Source organism: Lactuca virosa, chromosome 5 (genome assembly GCF_052849685.1).
Source record: "Lactuca virosa cultivar CGN04683 chromosome 5, Lactuca_virosa_CGN04683_v6, whole genome shotgun sequence".
Lineage (NCBI taxonomy): Eukaryota > Viridiplantae > Streptophyta > Magnoliopsida > Asterales > Asteraceae > Lactuca > Lactuca virosa.
Genome location: NC_136430.1, coordinates 415,068,611 through 415,087,972, shown reverse-complemented (window position 1 = coordinate 415,087,972; position 19,362 = coordinate 415,068,611). Strand labels below are relative to the sequence as shown.

General features: G+C 32.8%; 1 pseudogene across 1 annotated transcript; it reads left to right on the top strand.

The window, feature by feature from the left end:
- The first annotated feature begins 7,980 nt into the window (after positions 1–7,980).
- On the top strand, positions 7,981–14,271 carry LOC145112109 (pre-rRNA-processing protein esf1-like; annotated as a pseudogene). Its single transcript, XR_013710439.1, has 9 exons — positions 7,981–8,341; positions 8,848–9,305; positions 9,401–9,478; positions 9,889–10,060; positions 10,269–10,431; positions 10,699–10,827; positions 11,286–11,880; positions 12,691–12,905; positions 13,375–14,271. The product of XR_013710439.1 is annotated as a pre-rRNA-processing protein esf1-like (transcript).
- The last annotated feature ends 5,091 nt before the right edge of the window (positions 14,272–19,362 follow it).

Sequence of the window (19,362 nt, the reverse complement as noted above, 5' to 3'; positions counted from 1 at the left end):
ATATATGCAATGAAAACTGCAACACAAGTGACAGATAAACGAAAAAATTTATTCAGATTTAAACAACATTAAGAACAAGAACAAGATAAGAATTTCAAAATATTGATGAAAATAGAAGAACTTGTGATTTTGTACTATATTTCTGGTAGACATTTGGGTTGAAGAGGAGCTTTATGCCGAGTGGTTCTTCTTCGATGACTTTTGCTATGTAGCGTTGTAGACACCTTAATTATTTTAATGGTTAAATTTGATTTTAATCTAGGGGGAATTAGGGGGTGCTTTGTTTGTGGAAGGAATTGAATTATTGGAGGAATTTGAATCTGAAACAAAAATTTAATGATTTTTTGGAGAACATTTGATCTTTTGATAATAATAAAGTATGAAGTGAATTTTTGAAATGAATTGGACTTGAAATTGATAATAATAAAAGTATAATAATAAAAGTATGAAGCAAGTAAAAGTAAGTTTAGATTAATCGGTTAAATATACGAAGAATCAAATTGAATTTGATAATAATTTAATATTTTACTTGTATACATATGATGACGGAATCTTTGAAAGGAATTTTTATCTGAATTCCATAAATTTTGCTATAAATGAATAATATATGCATGGAATGTGTTTTATATAATATTTTAAAAAAACATCTTAATAAAAGATATTATAAAGAAATTTTTTATTTTCATAAATATTTTTATAACTAAAATATCATTAAGAATTTTGTAATTTAAAACCACATAAATTATTTTAATAATCATAACTTAATAAAAGAAACTCTAAAAAAATTATTTATTATACAGAAAATTTTCAAATTAATAATAAACATTATACAATTATATTAAAATAATAATTTGGTCTTATTCTTTATAGGCCACGACAAAAATTGTTAACGTTTATTAAATCTAAAAAAATTAATACGCATTTTAGAAATTCCATTGTTTACATGTGGGGTTTATCTATATTCACATTCATCCTTATTTCTGGGATTCTATTGATTCTTCTTGTAAACCGGAAACAAGGTGTACCCTCATTCTTCTTGTAAACTGAAATCAACGTGTGCGAAAGAAAAGTAATATCAAATCCAAATTCCATCACTATTAGAATCGATAATAAATTCTTTATCCTTATTTTAATAAGTTTATTGTTTAATCATTGATGAAAATTTTAAACCTTAAGTTCTTCAAATATATAAAATTTGTGTTCTGTTTATAAAAAATATGTCTTGTATAATGTTTTGTTTTTAAATTTAGACAAAACTGCAAAAATGGTCCATATGGTATGCATTGTTTTGAGATTTTAATTCAAACTACGATTTTTTTGGATTGGTGGTCATTTTGAGGTAGTTTGCTCGTGATTTTGATCCTTCGTTAAACTGAAAATAATAAAATACCTTTTGATATATTATTTTATGTTTTTTCTATTTAATTTAAAGTTTTATTAATAACAAGACCCACCTCACACACACTCTCCCTCTTTCTTTCTCTCTCTGACAATAAGAAACAACCATCGTTGGCGTCGTGTGCCGTCTCACCGGAGTTCAAATCTGACAACCTTTGTAGACAAGGTCCACACCAAATGACTCCCCTCATTCCCGACATAAAATCCCCAAAGAGAACCACCCAAAACCTTGCCGAAAAACAGGTCCTCCAGCCACCTCCAGCCACATACCATTGCGTTCATCACCATTTCTTTTTTCCGAGGGACAACACCACCATCACTGGATCGACCACCACCAAGGAAGATAGTAGAAGGGAAAGAACCACCCACCGTCAACCACCAATGTTCGCCATCGTCACCACCGCCCCTAAATCGTCGATCCCCTTCATCATCTCTATGATGTGAATCCAACCACCACCCTTCATCGCTTTACTGTTATCACAAGCACCACCTCCTCCAACGTTTTTACCGGAATTGGAGCCATAACCATCATCACCTATACTAAAATTAATGTCGCCGCCACCATCATCGATTTCAGAAATCGATTTCAGTTCTAACATAGTGCTGAAATCAAAAAATTGTTTCTAACATAGTGCTTCTACCAAGCAACTGCAATCAAAACTTAAGCACATCAAATTAACACACCTGCAATCAAATCTTGAACATAATCAAAACCTGTTGCCTTGTAGTCGCAGGAGGAACAAGAGCCAACACACACTTACACAAGCAAGTGTAGAGGACTTTCACTTACTAGGGAGTTGATTTTAATTATGATTTCACAAATGCACACACAATTTCATCAGAGCCCATAATTTTCTCCAAATTGTAATCAAGTTCTTTGCTTGTGAAATTAATATCTTCATGACTGATTATGTGGTCAAGGATGTTAATAGGGGTTCATAGGATGTTAATCGAAACACCAAACCCTCGATTTCTTATCACTAAGCATGAAGACGAAGGGCAGGGGAGGGATAGAAGGTTCGGTGGGGAAGAAAGCGGGTTGGGGGTTAGGTTTAATATAATATTCTTTGAGAGAGAGAGAGAGCGGGTATGTAGGCCCCTACTTTTATTTTATATATATAAATACTTATAGGAAAAATAAAAATGGAAAATAAATATAATAAGGGCAATTTAGTCTTTTCAGTTTTGCGAAGGATCAAAATCGCAAGCAAACTACCTCAAAAGAACCACCAATCCAAAAAAGATGTGGTTTGGACTAAAACCCTAAAAAAATGCATACCACATAGACCATTTTTGCAATTTTATCTGAAATTTATTAATGTATTTAACCAATACATCATTGATTTGAATTTTATCCCAAATGTATATCTGTTTTTCATTTTAGGGTTATGAATAACACCTGATTTAAATGTAAATAATTTAATTCATATTTTATTCACAAACGAATATACATAAGACAAAACTGCACAAATGGTCCCTGTGGTTAGCTGAAAATTGCCACTTTGGTCCAAAAAAGTTTGGACTAGCACCAGAAGTCCAAACTTTTCATTTTGTTGCGAGTTTGGTCCATTTTGCTTTGAAATTTTTTATAATGACGATTTTACCTTTACTTTTTTCTTTTTCATTATTTTTAATTTATTTAAATACTTTTATAATTAAAAGAAAATTAAAAAAAGAAAATTTATCCTTTATATTTTATTTTTATAAATTTTTATAATAGAAAAAAATACTCATCTCTCTCTCTCTCTCTCTCTCTCTCTCTCTCTCTTCGGATCTTGTATGAATGGATGAATGAAAGGGTTGTTGATTTCTGAAGATAATCAACGTTTTGAATGAACTTCTCAAAATTGGACTTTGGTTTAAGCATACTAAAAGGGTGTAAACTTAGGTCTTCGATTTCAGTAGAAGGGAGAAAGTGATGAAAGGGTGTTCGTCTTCACCAGAAAGGACAACCACCATCAGCCACTAGTCTCTAAGAAACCTCTGATCTGAATACCCTGAATACCCTTGATTTTCAGGCGAAGACAAAGAAACCCTCTGATTTGAAAATGATACATAGTCGACAAAAAGATCTCCAGATCCTTAATCGAAACCTGATGTCGCTTCCTTTCTCATTTTCGTTTTTTGCTTCAAGCTGTCGATTAGGGTTTTTGTTCAAGATCTGGATTAGCAATCGGTCATTGTCGCCTAGCAATCAATTGCTGAAAACCCTAGCAATCAACAGTCGCCGCCATTCTGACAAACGTTAGGGTTTCAAACGGTGATGTCGTCGGATCTATCTCTAACCCTAATCAAAATTCATCTCTACAATCGAGATCTAAAGATGAAACCAGATTTGAAGGCACGATATCGATTTCTGGAATGTATATGTATGTTCGTGTTTCAAGGCAAGAAATCAATTTCTTTCCCCTGAATTCTAGCATTTGTGTATTAGCTATAAGATGGACACAAGATCTTCATCTTCATATTTCCCCAGATTTCTTCATCTTCATATGGTTCCCAAATATTCAGCTTGCCCAGCTTTGCTTGTATGAATCCGGTTCAAATCTTCATCAGATGGTGGTGGTGATGTTACATTTTTCTGAAAATCATAATGATCAAGATGGGTTTTTGGGGGTCTGGGAGAGAGAGAGAGTTAGAGAGATAGTTATTTTTGTGTTTATTTTTAATTGTGTTTTAAATGTTGTAATAAAGGAAAAATATAAAATAAAATAATAAGGGGCGAATTCGTCATTATAAAAAGTTTCAAAAAAATTGGACTAAACTCGCAACAAAATGAAAAGTTTGGACTTCTGGTGCTAGTCCAAACTTTTTTGGACCAAAGTGGCAATTTTCAGCTAACCACAGGGACCATTTGTGCAGTTTTGTCTATACATAATCACAAGTAAACATAAATAATCGCAAGTGAATATACATAATCACATTTGATTAATGTTAACATGTGATTTTCACGTGATTAAATTCTATTTTACATTTGAATCACATGTTATTTAGAAATATATTTTACATGTAAATTATAACTAGTTTACATGTGATTTACATCTTAATCATATATTATTCATATGTGAATCAAATATAATTCATGATTAGTAACTCATTTGATATTCTTTTTAATTCACATCTTATTTAGTAGAAGACTCGATTATATAAATAAAGATTTAAATATAATTCACATAAGAAAGCACATGTGATTCAGATGTAAATGACATTGTCGTTCATATGTGATTCAGATCTGATTAGCATCAGAATCATATGTTATTCACATACGAATCAAATATAATTAAGTTGTGTTTTCTATGTAATTTATTTGTGATTTATATATTAACTACATTCAATTCATATCTAATATGAATAAACGGGGATTCAAATGAAAAAGAAATAATGAGTGAATCACCAGAGGTATTAGAAAGAAGATCTAAAAATAGAATATAAAAGCTTTATGTTTTTTATATGTTAAATAAACTGTTTAATCAATTTTTTAGAAAAATATTTTTGTACAGAATATATCAAAAGTAACATTGAAGAAAATCAAAAGAAAATGAAGATTGACTAGAGGAAAAGAGTTGATGTAGATGAATCATAATACAAATATGAAGAAGAGCACAAGATTGAAATGGAAGAAAGGGAAGAAAGTATCTTCTTCTTTGATACTTTTGAATAATAAAAAAATGGATTTCTTATTTATAATAATAATAATAATAATAATAAAGTTTTTGTTTGCAGAAACGTCATAATATTTTTGTTTTTCCAGAAAAGTTACAATATTTTGGGTAGTTTACGAAATAGTCCCAAATTAATTTGTTACCGGTTCCAACCGGTCAAAAGGGTCAAAATGCAAATTTTTTCTGGTTTTTAGGATTTTTTCGTAAACAAAATTAATTTAGGATTAAAACGTAAATTGAGCCAAAATTTTAGGACTTTATTGAATACTAGTTTATAACCCTTGAGAACCACGGTTATAAAATTAATTAAATTTTCATATTAAAAAATCAAAATTATTAATCAACTATTTTAAATAAATTATTACTTAAGAGATATTTCTTTTAGTTATATAAAATTATAATCGTTGATTTAAATAAATACGTGAAGTTATATCACCTTATAATCTGTATTAATTTTTTTTAATCTAATGTTATTAATTTAATATAATCAGAGTGAAAAAATTTAAAATTTGACATTTAAAATGGAGAATCAATTATTAATTTAATGTAATTAGAATGGGGAAATTTAAAATTTGAAATTTGAAATAATAATTAATAGGATGACAAGTGGCATAATAAGTGACATAATAGTATGACACTTGTGGAGAATAAACTTATTCATTTATTAGAATAGAGAGTTTTCTCTATTCTCATGTTGTTTTTCTTTGGTAGTTAAATTCTTTAGCTTATTTGTTTATAATAGATTGTGTTTTGTTAGTTGCTTTTGTAAACATAGATAATGGATGTTTTTGTTTTTTAATTCTTGATTGGTTTTTTGGGTCTTTAAGTTGGTTATCTTATACTCTTTGCAAAATCATGATCAATGGCTATGATTTTTATGGTCTTAATGTTATTTTATTTTGCCAATCGGTATACGGGTTATAACCTAGTTTATCTGTAATAACCAAGGTTCTAAATAACGTAAGGCGTGACTTGGCGTCAATGTTAAGCCTCAAGTTTTTCCTTGCCTTGGCGAGCCACGGCGTTTGTAAGGTGTGACTTAAAGCGGCAACTTTGTATATAATTAATATTTTTATATGCATATTCAACTATTATTCATTTTTATACACATATATCAGTTAAGGCGGCGTTTTGGTAAAGCTTGACGGCATATACAAACCTTGGAGCCATGGCGCGCCATGGCGGAGCCATGACACCGACACTTTAATTATACGTGGATATATCCACGCGGCATTAAAAAAACTTATAAAATGAGTTTGAAAAAAGTAGGCTGATTTTTTTTTCTAATATATAAGACCCTCAACTCTGAAAGTAAAATAACCTAGCTCTAACACCTTGTTTCGACAAAATTACAAAAATGGTCCCTGTGGTTCGCCAAAAGTCACAAAGTCAGTCCCTGCTAATTTTTTTTTGATGCAAATGGTCCTTGTGGTTTGCAAAACTTGCAAAGATGACCCTTTTTACTAACGCCATTAGTATTAATGCCGTTAGGGACTGAATCTGTAAGAGCATTTTCGTCTTTTCAAGTATAAAGATACTGAATTCGTGACATTTGATAAACCACAGGGACAATTTTTGAAGTTTGTTTGAAAAAGTGAAATAATTAGCTTAAAGAAGAAGGGGACAAGGCTCGAACTCGAGACCTCCACCCCCCTTATATCACAAGGGCCCTTACCAATTGAGCTGGAAGTTCATTTGGTTATATATTCCGAAAACTATTTTATATAATAACGAAAACGTTAATACCTAAATAATAAATAATTATAAAAAACAATTTTTTTTATATATATTTTTTTAAATAAAACAAAATGTATTTTAGCCGTATTATAAAAAAAATAGTTTTTTACAAACAATTTGTATGTATTTATTTTACGTAAAATATATTTTTTTATGTCGCTAAAAAATACGTTTTCGTATAAAAAATATGTTTTCGTAAAATATTTTTTTTCATGTCTTTGAAATAATAATAATTAACACTACTCATGACACAAAAAAATGTATAAATTCTTTTGGGTCGCTAGTTTTAAAACCGTTTTTACGGTTATATGTATTAAAAACAATATAACAACGATTTTGTTATGTATCTAAAAAATTTATATGGTTTTTTTTTATGTCAAGAGTAGTATTAATTATCGTTATTTCAAAAAGATATATTATTATTTCTTTTCATCTTCATTTTAACAATACGATTTAGAACTTGCGATTAAGATGAAATACGTATTTTAAATAAGATATATAACCGAATTGGTCCAATCGTTTTTCTGAAAACCGTTTTTTAGTTATATGTATCTAAAAAAGCATAAAAAACTTAATCGGTTATATATATATATTATTTAAAATACGCATTTCATCTTAATCGCAAGTTCAAAATCGTATTGATAAAATGAAGAAAGAAAAGAAATAATGATATATCTTTTTGAAATAACGATAATTAATACTACTCTTGATATAAAAAAAACGTATAAATTGTTTAGATACATAACAAAATCGTTGTTATGTTGTTTTTAATACATATAACCGAAAAACGGTTTTAGAACTAACGATTCAAAAGAATTTATAAATTTTTTATGTCATGAGTAGTTTTAATTATTATTATTTCAAAGACATGAATTTTTTTTTTTACGAAAACATATTTTTTATACGAAAACGTATTTTTTAGAGACATAAAAAAATATATTTTACGTAAAATAAATACATAAAAATTGTTTGTAAAAACTATTTTTTTTATAATACAGCTAAAATACATTTTGCTTTATTTAAAAAAAATTATATAAAAAAAATTAGTTTTTGTAATTTATTTATTATTTAAGTATTAACGTTTTCGTTATTATATAAAATAGTTTTAAGAAGATATAACTAAATGAGCTTCCACCTCAACTGTGGTAAGGGCCCTTGTGTATAAGTGGGTGGAGGTCTCGACCATTTTTGTAATTTCGTGCCTTGTTTCCGAGTCTCAGGGAAGCTGAGGCCTGAAAGAAAGGGAGGGAATCGGGAGAGAAAGAATAAACCATCGTGTTCCAGAGTTTTTTTTTTTGGAATGATTTAGGAAGAAAAAAAGAAATCAGAGGAAAATCTTCCCTCCCAATCTTCCTCCCAAATTGGAGAGATTTGGAGAGAAGAGAATCAATGATAAGGATAACAACACACGGTTATATAAGATCACGTATCATTCTCAACATACAACAAAAAAATCGGTCTTTCATCCTGTGTTTCGACGTCCCTGCTGCAGACTTCATTCTTGTTCATAATATACAACAAAAAATCGGTCCATCATCCATCAGGTTCCATTCTTCTCCCCTGTATTTTTTTGTTGTTAGATCGTGTTCACAATATATGTTAGAACCTTTTTTTTTCTGCTTCATTATGATTTGTTTCTTCTTCATCATTGTTCTTAAAGTTGACTTGATTCATTAGGTTACCTGTGATTATATGTTTAGAACATCATTATATGAAAAAGTAAATATGAATGTTAACTAGTTCTTTGTGAACATCTTTGGAGGCATGTGTAGTTGCATTGAAACTAATAAAACACTGACCCACATGGGTTGTGGGTGTAACTCTCGTTCTTTTCTCTCCATATTTTCCTTCCCCTTCTTTTCTTTCGTTTAATGAAACTGGGGAATAGGGTGTAACTCTCTGTCGATCGGTCTTCTTCCGCTACATCTTTCACCTTTTCCCCAATACAGGCTGAGGCTCCCGAAATCCACAGAGCCTACAGTTACTCCTTCTCTTTTGGTTGTTGGATTTGTGAATCTTAGGATTCTGCTTTAAAATTCCACTGTTTCAGGTGTTTGAATGGGTTCCAAAAGCAACAAGAATAAAAAGGCGGCAGATGATAACATGGAGGTGGAAGTCCCTGGAAACCGCAAAGTAATTACGGACGAAAGGTTTGCCCCTTCACAGAAGGATCCTAGGTTCCAGGATGCTCCAAGGCATAAAACAAAGGTGGCGATTGATTCGCGTTTTAGTCGTATGTTCACTGATAACAACTTCTCTACTTCATATTCCCGTGTAGATAAGCGGGGCAGAGCTAAACAAGATGACGATTCATCTAAAACTGCTCTTAGACACTACTACCGAATGGACGATGAAGGAAAGAAACAACGCCAGGTGTCGGATGATGCTGCAAACTCCAAATCAGAACAGGAATCGGAATCGGAATCCAATGGAGAAGATGGTTATACTTCAACGGATACAAATGAAGAGGGTGAAGCTTATCTGGAGGAGGAAACCACTGGTTTGCAGGTGAATTCCATTTATAATCTTGTATGCGATTATTGTTCCAAAAAAATGATTATACTGATTTGCTATTGAAATATTTGGAACTCAAATGGAGATAGCTGGAGGAGAATGTACCTGAAATTGAGAAAGAAACTCACAGGCTTGCAATTGTTAAGTTGGATTGGAATCAAGTTCAGGTCGTTGTTCATTTGCATTCACTAGTATAATTGATTATTTGTTAAAGTTTACCTAAAAAGGACGACAAACTATACAGTTGACACACTAATGATGAGAGTAAAGATAAAACTTTTTGGTAATTGATTTTCAAACATCAATGTGGATTGTATCATTTCAGGACACTATTGAAGTACATGAACATGTAAATGATTAATGAGAAACCAAAAGTTGATAATTTTGAAGTAGAATGCAGTTGTTGTGTTGTGTGCAATGAGAAAGGAGGGAAGGACATGGAAGTAATTGTCCTCCTTGATAATTTAGACAATTTTGGACACATGAAGTGGAATTTAAAGCTATTTGTTGTGTTATGGAGTTGCTTTGTGTATTTGTCATGCAGTCTGTAAACATTGGAGTTTTGTTTCTTGTGTAGGCAGTTGACTTGTTGGTTTTGTTAAGGTCGTTTGTGCCAAAAACAGGGCAGATTTTGTCAGTGTCTGTATATCCATCTGTATGAAAGAGGAGGCAGTGCGTGGTCCAGTTGGTTTATTTGATGAAGATGATGACAATGACAAGTTGCGGGCTTATGAACTAGAGAGATTATGGTAAATGCAACAAGTAGAAACTTGATTTGCTTATTATGACATCCCACTTTCATTTCGGATTGTATTTTGAAAAATCTACTGATATAGTTACTGCATAGATAGATAAGAAAAAAAAAATGGAAGTGCAATGTTGTATGTAATAGAAAGAAGTGAAAGCAGGATATGCTATATATAATACACACATAAATGAAAGTTTTTTTGGTATCAGGTACTATGTTGCAGTGGTGGTATGTGATTCAGTTGCCACGGCTGATTACCTTTATAAAAGCTGTGATGGTATCGAGTTTGAAAGGTCATCAAATATGCTGGATTTGAGGTTTATCCAAGACTCTATGGAGTTTAAACATCCTCCACGTGATGTTGCCACCAGGGTATTGTTAATTGTTATTTTATTTAGGCTTAAATTCAACCGGATTTCTGTATTATTATTATTATTTCTTTCTATTACACTTTGAAAAATCTACTCAATTATAGCAAACACGAAGCTGGATAGATTTTTCCAAGTATAATGTCCTACTCCTACCATTGGATTATACTTGGGTATGATAATAAAAAAAAAAAAAAAAAAAAAAACTGAAAGAAAGAAATGAATGTAGGATGGCAATAATAAATGAAATTTAATCACACTCTTGTTTCAGGCTCCAGCAAATTATGAAGGTATAGATTTTCAAACTAGAGCTTTGCAACTCAGTAAAGTTGATCTTACTTGGGATGAGAATGAACCCAGGCGTTCCAAGAAGCTTAAAAGGAAAATTAATGTCCACCAGGTGTGTGTGTGTGTGTGTGTTTAAAATGATATTATTATATTTTTCTTTTTCTTTCATCCTGAAAAGTAAAATTTTTTGGTCCCTAACTGAACGGCTAAGGTCATTATGTTAAATGACGAATATGCCCTCATCTCACTGTCTTCATCTTTATGTTATGTTGAAGAAACTCTAGATCCTAAAATGAAAACAAAACGAAATCTGAATTTAAAACAAACTAAGTCACCTGCATAGCCATAAACACAGTAATTAGGTGGTAAAATTTGGTTTCTTGAAACATAAAGATGAAGGGTATGAGAGATTCCAACCGTTAAGTTCAACTTGTGAAGGACACAAAAGTAGTTTTTACGGAATGAAAATAGTATGTGTAAAAATCAACATCAACTTCAAATGTAATCAACCAAACCGTTTTTCATTTGTTAGATGATATGGAATTAATGAATGATACTATTGTTATGAAGGAGTCGGAGTATGTTAAGGATGAAGAAGAATTAAAGGAATTCATTGCTTCAAGTGAAAGTGAAAGTGATGAAGATGATGAAAACCACGGAAAAAGACAAAAAACGGACACATACCGTGCTCTACTCCAATCCCAATCTGGAGACGAATATGAATATGAATATGAATACGAATACGAAGATGGAATGGAAATGGAAATGGAAGTCACTTTCAACACCGGATTAGAAGCTCTCAGCAAAAAAATCCTAGAAAAAAAAAAGACAAAAAAGAATCCGAAACAGTTTGGGACACATCTCTCCGCAAGAAAAAAGAAAAAAAGAAAGCTAGAAAAAAGAAATCCATGGATTCCGGTATAAAACAAGAAATGGGATTGGATAAAGATAAAGAAGGTGAAGCGAGTAAAGCAGAACTTGAATTATTACCTGGTGATGATGAGGGTAATGTGAGAGGGTATAATTTGAAAAGGAAAAGGAGTAAAAAAGAAGGTATTAGTATTACTATTGATGAGGAGAAGATACTGGCTGTTGATCCGCGGTTTTCATCTCTTTTTACCCGACCCGATTACGCTTTGGACCCTACCGATCCTCAATTCAAAAGGTATCTATCTTTCTTCTTATTTCATATTTTTATATGTTGTGCTTTTTGCAAGACATGGAAATGAATGCAACGTGCTTTCAGCCATGTATTTTGAAGGATCTACTCAGTTATTTAAATACAACCCAATTTTTCGTTGCTATAATAAGAAAAGAACTGAAAGTACGATCGATGGATTTTTTGAAAGATAATGTTCTAATAAGAAAAAAACTTAAGTACAATGCTGTAGTTGGAAGAAATGAAAGAAATGAACTCTCTTATTAATATAAAATCACTAAACAAGAACAAGAATCAAAGCTTCACTGAATTTACTGATAATACTCAAAGTAACTAATGATTTGCTAGAATCTAGCCTCTCCCAAAAGGTACTAAGACCAGATTTTCACACAAAGATACTTCTCCACTGCCCTCTAAATAGTAAATACAATACCCTGTTGTAACAATCTTAAGAATGACAATACCAAAACATGCAAACCTCTTTATTTCACTGAGTTTTCCCATAGATAACGTCTGTGGCTAAACCTGATGCATAGCAGGATGTTGTAATACACATATAATTGAAGGGACATTGCTATTTCTAGTATTTTTCCCTTTCTTAAATGCAATGAATTGAACTTTCATTTATGTGTATATTGCATCATTGTACTTGCCATCGTTTTCTTTCAATAAGCTTCCCACCGTTTTTTTTTAAATATACAAGTAATTAAGACAAAACAGAACAACTTTTTCGTTGCTTTTTTTTAAAAAGCAATTGGATATAAATTTTGAACAAGTCAAGGAAATAATATAAAATTTGCCTGTATGGTGTTACAGGGTGTGGCTTATGTGCGCCAGGTTGCACACAAACAAACAACAGCATAAGGGTGATTTGGGGGGACAATAACATGAACAAACTCAGGCTTCAGTGGATAAAATCGATCCAAAGCATGAGATTTCAATGCTTCTCAAAATGAAATCAAAACAACTCTCGTTGCCTTCTCATCCTGGAGGAAAGGAAAATAATAGCACAAATGATCTCAGAATTATATGTAAGTTTTCTTCCATTTTCATGTTATGGTTATAAAGTTTAGCATTTCTCACCATATTTATTTGTTTGTATCGGGGAAAGGTTTTATGCAACATTATTTTTGTTTATTATTATAGCATTCTTCTTTTTCTTCTTATACTTTGAAAAATCTCTTACATGATTATTGATTGGGATTTTGAATAAGACAACCTTTACTTTGCATTTTCACTGCCATAAGTTTTAACTTTAATGTCTTGTTAAAAATTTCGCTAGGTTTTCAACACTACTATTGGACTACGTTCTAGCATATACCATTTGTTTTGGATTCATTTTTATAAAGGTTAAATATAAAGTAATAATAACCTACTTGTATTTTTTTGTTTGGGTTATTTCTGAAATAGACCTTCACTTTAAGTGGAAATCATAGCTTTCAAATAATGAGAGTGAATGATTTTATGACAATAAACCACTTCACTTTTTTCTTGACTCAGGCAGTATACACAACTTCTTGGATCTGACTTAGTTAACAAGTTAGGACTCCAGTTGGATCCCATTGCTACTCAAACAGCAGTAACAGTAATAGATGGGAATCAGTAGAAATTTCAACAATTCTGGTTATCCAAGATGATGGGCTTTGATTATGAAATTCATTACAAAAATGTGGCCGCGGATGCTTTATCAAGGCTAAAATTGGACAGTGACATTTTCACAATTCCACTCCACCATTCCTTACTTCTAATGCTCCTCATGTTCGAAGAAGATGACATTTTCAGGGATCAATGGCTCGTATAAGATGAAAAAAATAACACTTCTCGAACCAACATGTGAGCAATAAAACACTAAGGAGTATGTTTGTACAAGAAGAAGAAGAAGAAGAAGAAAGGATATGTCGTACAAGAAGAAAAAGAGGAAGAAGAAGACAGAGGGTGTTTGGGATTGCTTTTAAAACAATTTTGTCTTTTAACTTTTTCAAAAAGTTTAAAAAAGGGTAAAAAAGAACTTTTAAAATAACTTTTTGTGTAGAAGTAAAATTTATTTTTTCAAAAGTTATAAAATCCTATCTTTTTGTGACTTTTGAAACTTTTTAACTTGAAAAATTAACTTTTACCCTAAAAACAAATACAAACACATTTTAAAGATTTTCTTTTGGAAAAAGTCACTAGCCAAAAAATCATTTTACAAAAAGGACTTTTAGCCTTAAAAAGTAAACCCCAAACACCCATGAAAACGATTTTAGGGTTTAAGATTCTCTGATGACAATCGATTGACGAGGATAGGTTATAAGCTTATAACCGGTTACTCTCACAAAATAATAAGTAATTGCAAAAATTGTGGTCTTTTTGGAAAAAAAAACTAAAGTATTGGTTTAAAACGGAAAAAAGGTAAATATAGGGTCGATTTCGGAAATAATCCTATTTGTTTATTATATAGTAAGTATGCGACTTTTAGTATTTCTTTTGATGACCATACTATTTTTTTGAAAAGTCTACTCAACTAGTAATGCCATCCAAATACAACAACCATAATAGCTATGTTTTGGCAGATTTTTCAAAGCATGCAGATAAAAAAAAAAGTCAAAGCACAATGCTATATTCGATAGCTTATTGGGGATTCAATGTTTTATTATAAAAACAAAAAGCATAATGGTGTAATAAAAAAAATGAAAGCAATATGCCATGGATACAAATATATGAAAATACATTGTTATTTCTTGCATGCATCATGGTGAAAACAAACACGAGAAACCATGTTTTATTAGTAAATGTAAATCATAATTCATCTCGACAAACAAAAACTATATATTTACACCAAAACAAAATAAGAATTGAAAGTGTCTCTATACATATGATTGTGTGATACGATTCTATAGTATATACCGTGTATCATCGCATCGCATGATACCAAAGTAACTCTACAAATAATTAAAAAAAAATCACAACAAAACCATGAAAAAACTATCAATGACAGACTCTGATTATGAAATGTGTGCAAGACAATTTTAACCCAAACACAGCTATTCTCGGCTGATCCCGACTCGAACTCGATGAACCGTTTCTAGACGTTGCCTCGGATCCCACCGACATGATCAATGAACCGTTGGGTGAGGCCCGATGGCTTCTTGGTAATATATTCGATCTTATAGCATTGCAACATGAAAATAAACCATAAGTGTTAATCATATACCATATGGATAAGACAGTCCAAAACCGAGACCAGTCAAGGACCGATGCGAAACTGATAATGTCGGAAGAGTATGAGTGATTCTTATCTTGTTGTTTGTATATATTCCCCATTGGGGAAACGATTGGTGTTGGCTGGAATGAGGTTTCAATCAATGGGTCAATATGGTCAACGTAAACTAGGCTTCTTGGGTAGTTTAGGTATGAAGTCCATTGACATTGATTACCACTTTTTACTCGGGTATTTCTCATTGTTACATTAACCCTTAGTATTTATGATATTTTGTCTTTGGTATAGATTTGATATTTGCCTACTCAAGTGGCAATCTTTCCCTTCATGAATATTCACCATTTCTGTTCCTTCAAATCTAAGCATATCTGGTCAAAGCCTGGATGGATGAGACACATTAATCTGTAAATTTAATCCAAGACTATGCTCTCGTGTTTACTATACCTAGGCGTACAGATTTGGTTTGAATGGATGATCCTAGTTAATGCATGTACTCAACGGGGTTCGATGCGTTCTTTCTGGCTTAAGGAATTTGTTACTACATTAGACTCGTCACCATGTTAACGAATCTTACACGTCATGGTGATAACGAATATCACATTCGTAATCGTTTAACCACTCAACTCATCATTTCTACATCATGTTGAGTTCTCTTTTGTTTAAAGAGGCGTTGGATACTCTATGTGATTCATAGAGATGGTGTCATTGGTACTGTTTAGGTAAAGTCTCTAACTTTTCAAGATAAACTATAGTTCTCTGCTCACGTTCATGGGTAGCGTAGTCGTTTTCATGCACTTTGAATTGTAAGGAGGCATAGGGAAAAATCTTATCTCAACTCATCTATATGCACCCCAATCCTTTATGTAACATGTCGATGTATATGAGCATGTTCTCCTTTCTTTCTGAAGAGATAGGATTGGTGTGTTACATAATAGTTGTCCCAACTTCTGGAATGTAATTTCTTTCTTATCTTCCTAATTGGACTTGTTCCATTTTGGTGCCAACACAGTTGGCGGTAGGACTACCTTGGAGAAGTTCCTGATGTATCTACGGTATTAGCCAGCACAATTTCCTTTGTTGTTAAAATTCCAACGTCCATTTCTCGGGAAGAAGTCTTCACTTAATCTTCCATATTTGATCAAATCCTTCACATTTAATCAAATCCTTCACATTGGATTAAATCCTTTACATTTGATCAAATTCTTCACATTTGATCAAATCCTTCACATTGAATTAAATCCTTTCCATTTGATCAAATTCTTCACATTTGATCAAATCCTTCACATTAGATTAAATCCTTCTATAGGTTGCTTAAATTATGGTGAGTAGAGAAGTTCACAACTGTTCCTCGCTTTGATTTGGGGGTAGGAAGTTTTTAGGTTTTTCCCCGACCTATCATCATAAATGACCATGGTTTTCCCATTAGGTAGGTTCAGTCGTACAACTTTCTCGTCGTACAGATCTAGACACAATGGCGAGATAGTCGATTCATACCTATGATAATGTCAAAGCTTTCGCTCAGAATTGGCATAAGATTTATGAGAAAATACTGGTCGTTCATGGTTACTTTATTAGTGAAATGGGGGTCGTACAATGACTTGGCGTGACACAGACAAAATCATTTCATATAGACAAAGATATATTAGAGTTTCGGTGGACACACGCATGAGATTGACGTGACAAACATGATTCATTATGTGTTAGGATAAAAATTATTAAAATTTCACGAGCATATTTCTGATAGCTCACTAGTTGTCTCTACTTTGCAGGTTTCTTCCAATCTACTGGGTTTATGACTTAGTAGATGCTTATGTATAGGGTTTATGAAGGTTTATACGCGTATCTGAATTAAAAGTACTTCAGCATACAAGTGGTTAATGACAAACGCACCAGGTACTACTAATGGCTCATGGTTATCATTCCTTGTTCCGATCACTATTGCTCTGACTCAAGCGATTACCTCCCGGTTCTTTAGTCTTGGGTAGTTCCTCTCAAAATGCTCCATTTCACCATTTCCATAACAAGCTTTTCCTCCACCGGTGCTTGTTCTAAATTTCATATCTTATCTGTTGGTATTATACTTCTATGAGTACCATCTTTAGTGTTTCTCACGTCGTGGCATGAGCGGAGTCAATGACTAAAATTTTTGTATAGTGGTTTCGCCAGATAAGGGCGGCGTTCATAAAAGTGCAGGTGACAAACCTAAGACGACATTTTTTTTGCACATGAGCTAGGATGGAATATCGATCCTATCCTTTCAATTCATAGTGCCAACCCTATAACTCCTTCATTTCTATAGAAGGGTCTGGGTTTGTAGTTCATAAATTCTTCATATGTGCATGTTCTCAGGACATCACTATTATTTCTATGGTTACTGCTTCCAATTCTACTTTGTTAAAAGGAGTTGTTTCTGTTGGCTTTGTGAGTGGCCAAAATGTTATCTACTTGTTGTTTGATCATTAATTCGACTGTAACCGAGTCAAGTGATTGTGTTGGTGATGAATGATCACCCATGGATCTATTGTGATGCATTGCTTCGTCCCATTACAATTTGTTCAAGGAGACATGAGTCGCATGAAATTATAGTTGCAAATATAAGCGATAGTATTATAATTGTGTCAAACATGTGGAATTGACGTGGGTTCACCCAAGAATGACTTTACTATGAGTATTATGTGTAGTAAATTTGCAGTACCACCAAGGGCAAAACTTACAGTTAAAATGAGTGAAAGGAAACTATCAAGTATTGGGGCAATTTGTGCAAATTCATGAAGAAAATGATGTAGAGAAATTTTTCCACTGCTCGATGTTTTGACTATATCTTGAGTTCTGGAGTTCTGATTTATTTGAATCGAGATATTTTCGAAACTAATACAAGATTTCTAACAAGTTTCATGTTTTGCGTTTTTATTGAATCTGCTATTTTCTCCTTTAAAAAGGACACAAAAGACGAAGGGTAAATGTAGGTGTCTTTCTTTTGAACTTGGATGGTTCAATCATAAGTCGGATTGTTCATAGCATGAAGAAATGGATTGATTGAATACCTAAGCTGAATCTGAAATGATTCACAGATGCGCGTACTTTGTGAGGTATTCATAAGATATCTAATAAGAGTATTCGTAGAATATCATAACTGAGTAATTAACATTCCGAGATAAACTTCAGACATGATTTATGTTTATGGGTGTTAGAGTTTCATGAGGATTTGAAGTAATTACTTGTCGAATATTCGTATAGAGCTCATTAAACTTTTTAAAACCAACTAATTTCACAAATTGTTTACAATCATAGTTCTCAAAACATATTCAACATCAGAGTCTCCCAAAATCATAAGTCAATAACATGAGGATATGTACGGTCACCCATTCACCTTCCCACGATCATCTGAAGTACCTGAAACATAACCCAAAACTGTAAGTCAACGCCTAGTGAATTCCCCCAAAGTATCAACACATAACATACGCATAATACAAACAACATGCATACAGAGTCTTCAGCCTGACTTGAACGCCCCACCGGCTTATAGTCTATCTGGTACGCTCACAGAACCTTCAGCATGACTAGTATGCCTCACCGGGCCTTCAGTCTATCTGGAACGTTCTACGGGCCTTCGGCTTGACTGGTACGCCCCTCAGGCCTGCAGTCTATCCGGAACGCCCTAGGTCTCTTGGCCTTCAGTCTACACTGGTCTGCCTCAACCCAACCACACATAAACCATGTCGACATATACATAACAAATAAGCATACATATAACCAGTCAACAGACAATCAGACAAATCTTACAAATCACTAAGCATAACATCATCCTATATGACATGATACAGATCTAACAGATCACTACATCATGCCAACATGCGATAAACTTGGATAACAATCCAATGGGCCGGCCTTGGTGCCTTCGACCCGAAAGTACAGTGAGGAAAACTCACCTCACAAACTGAACAGAAGTTGACGAGGTCTCGACTCTGAATCTCACCTCTCTAACCCACACTTATTCCCACCAAATGACCAATTTCCATTAAAATCCCAAAATACCCTCAAGGTCAAACTTGGTCAAAGTCAATTGGTCAAACCAACTAGGTCAACCGATTCAACCCAACCGAATCAAATCGACCGAGTCAACTCAGGGTGCGTACGCAGGGCATACTCTGAAGGTACGCTGGGCGTACACGAAGCCTCGCAGTTGACCATCATCGGGGTAGTTGACCCCGTACGCAGGGCGTACCCTCGCAAGTCCAAAAATTCCATTTAGAGCTTAATGGCTTAATCTCGTACGTCCAAACTTTAGA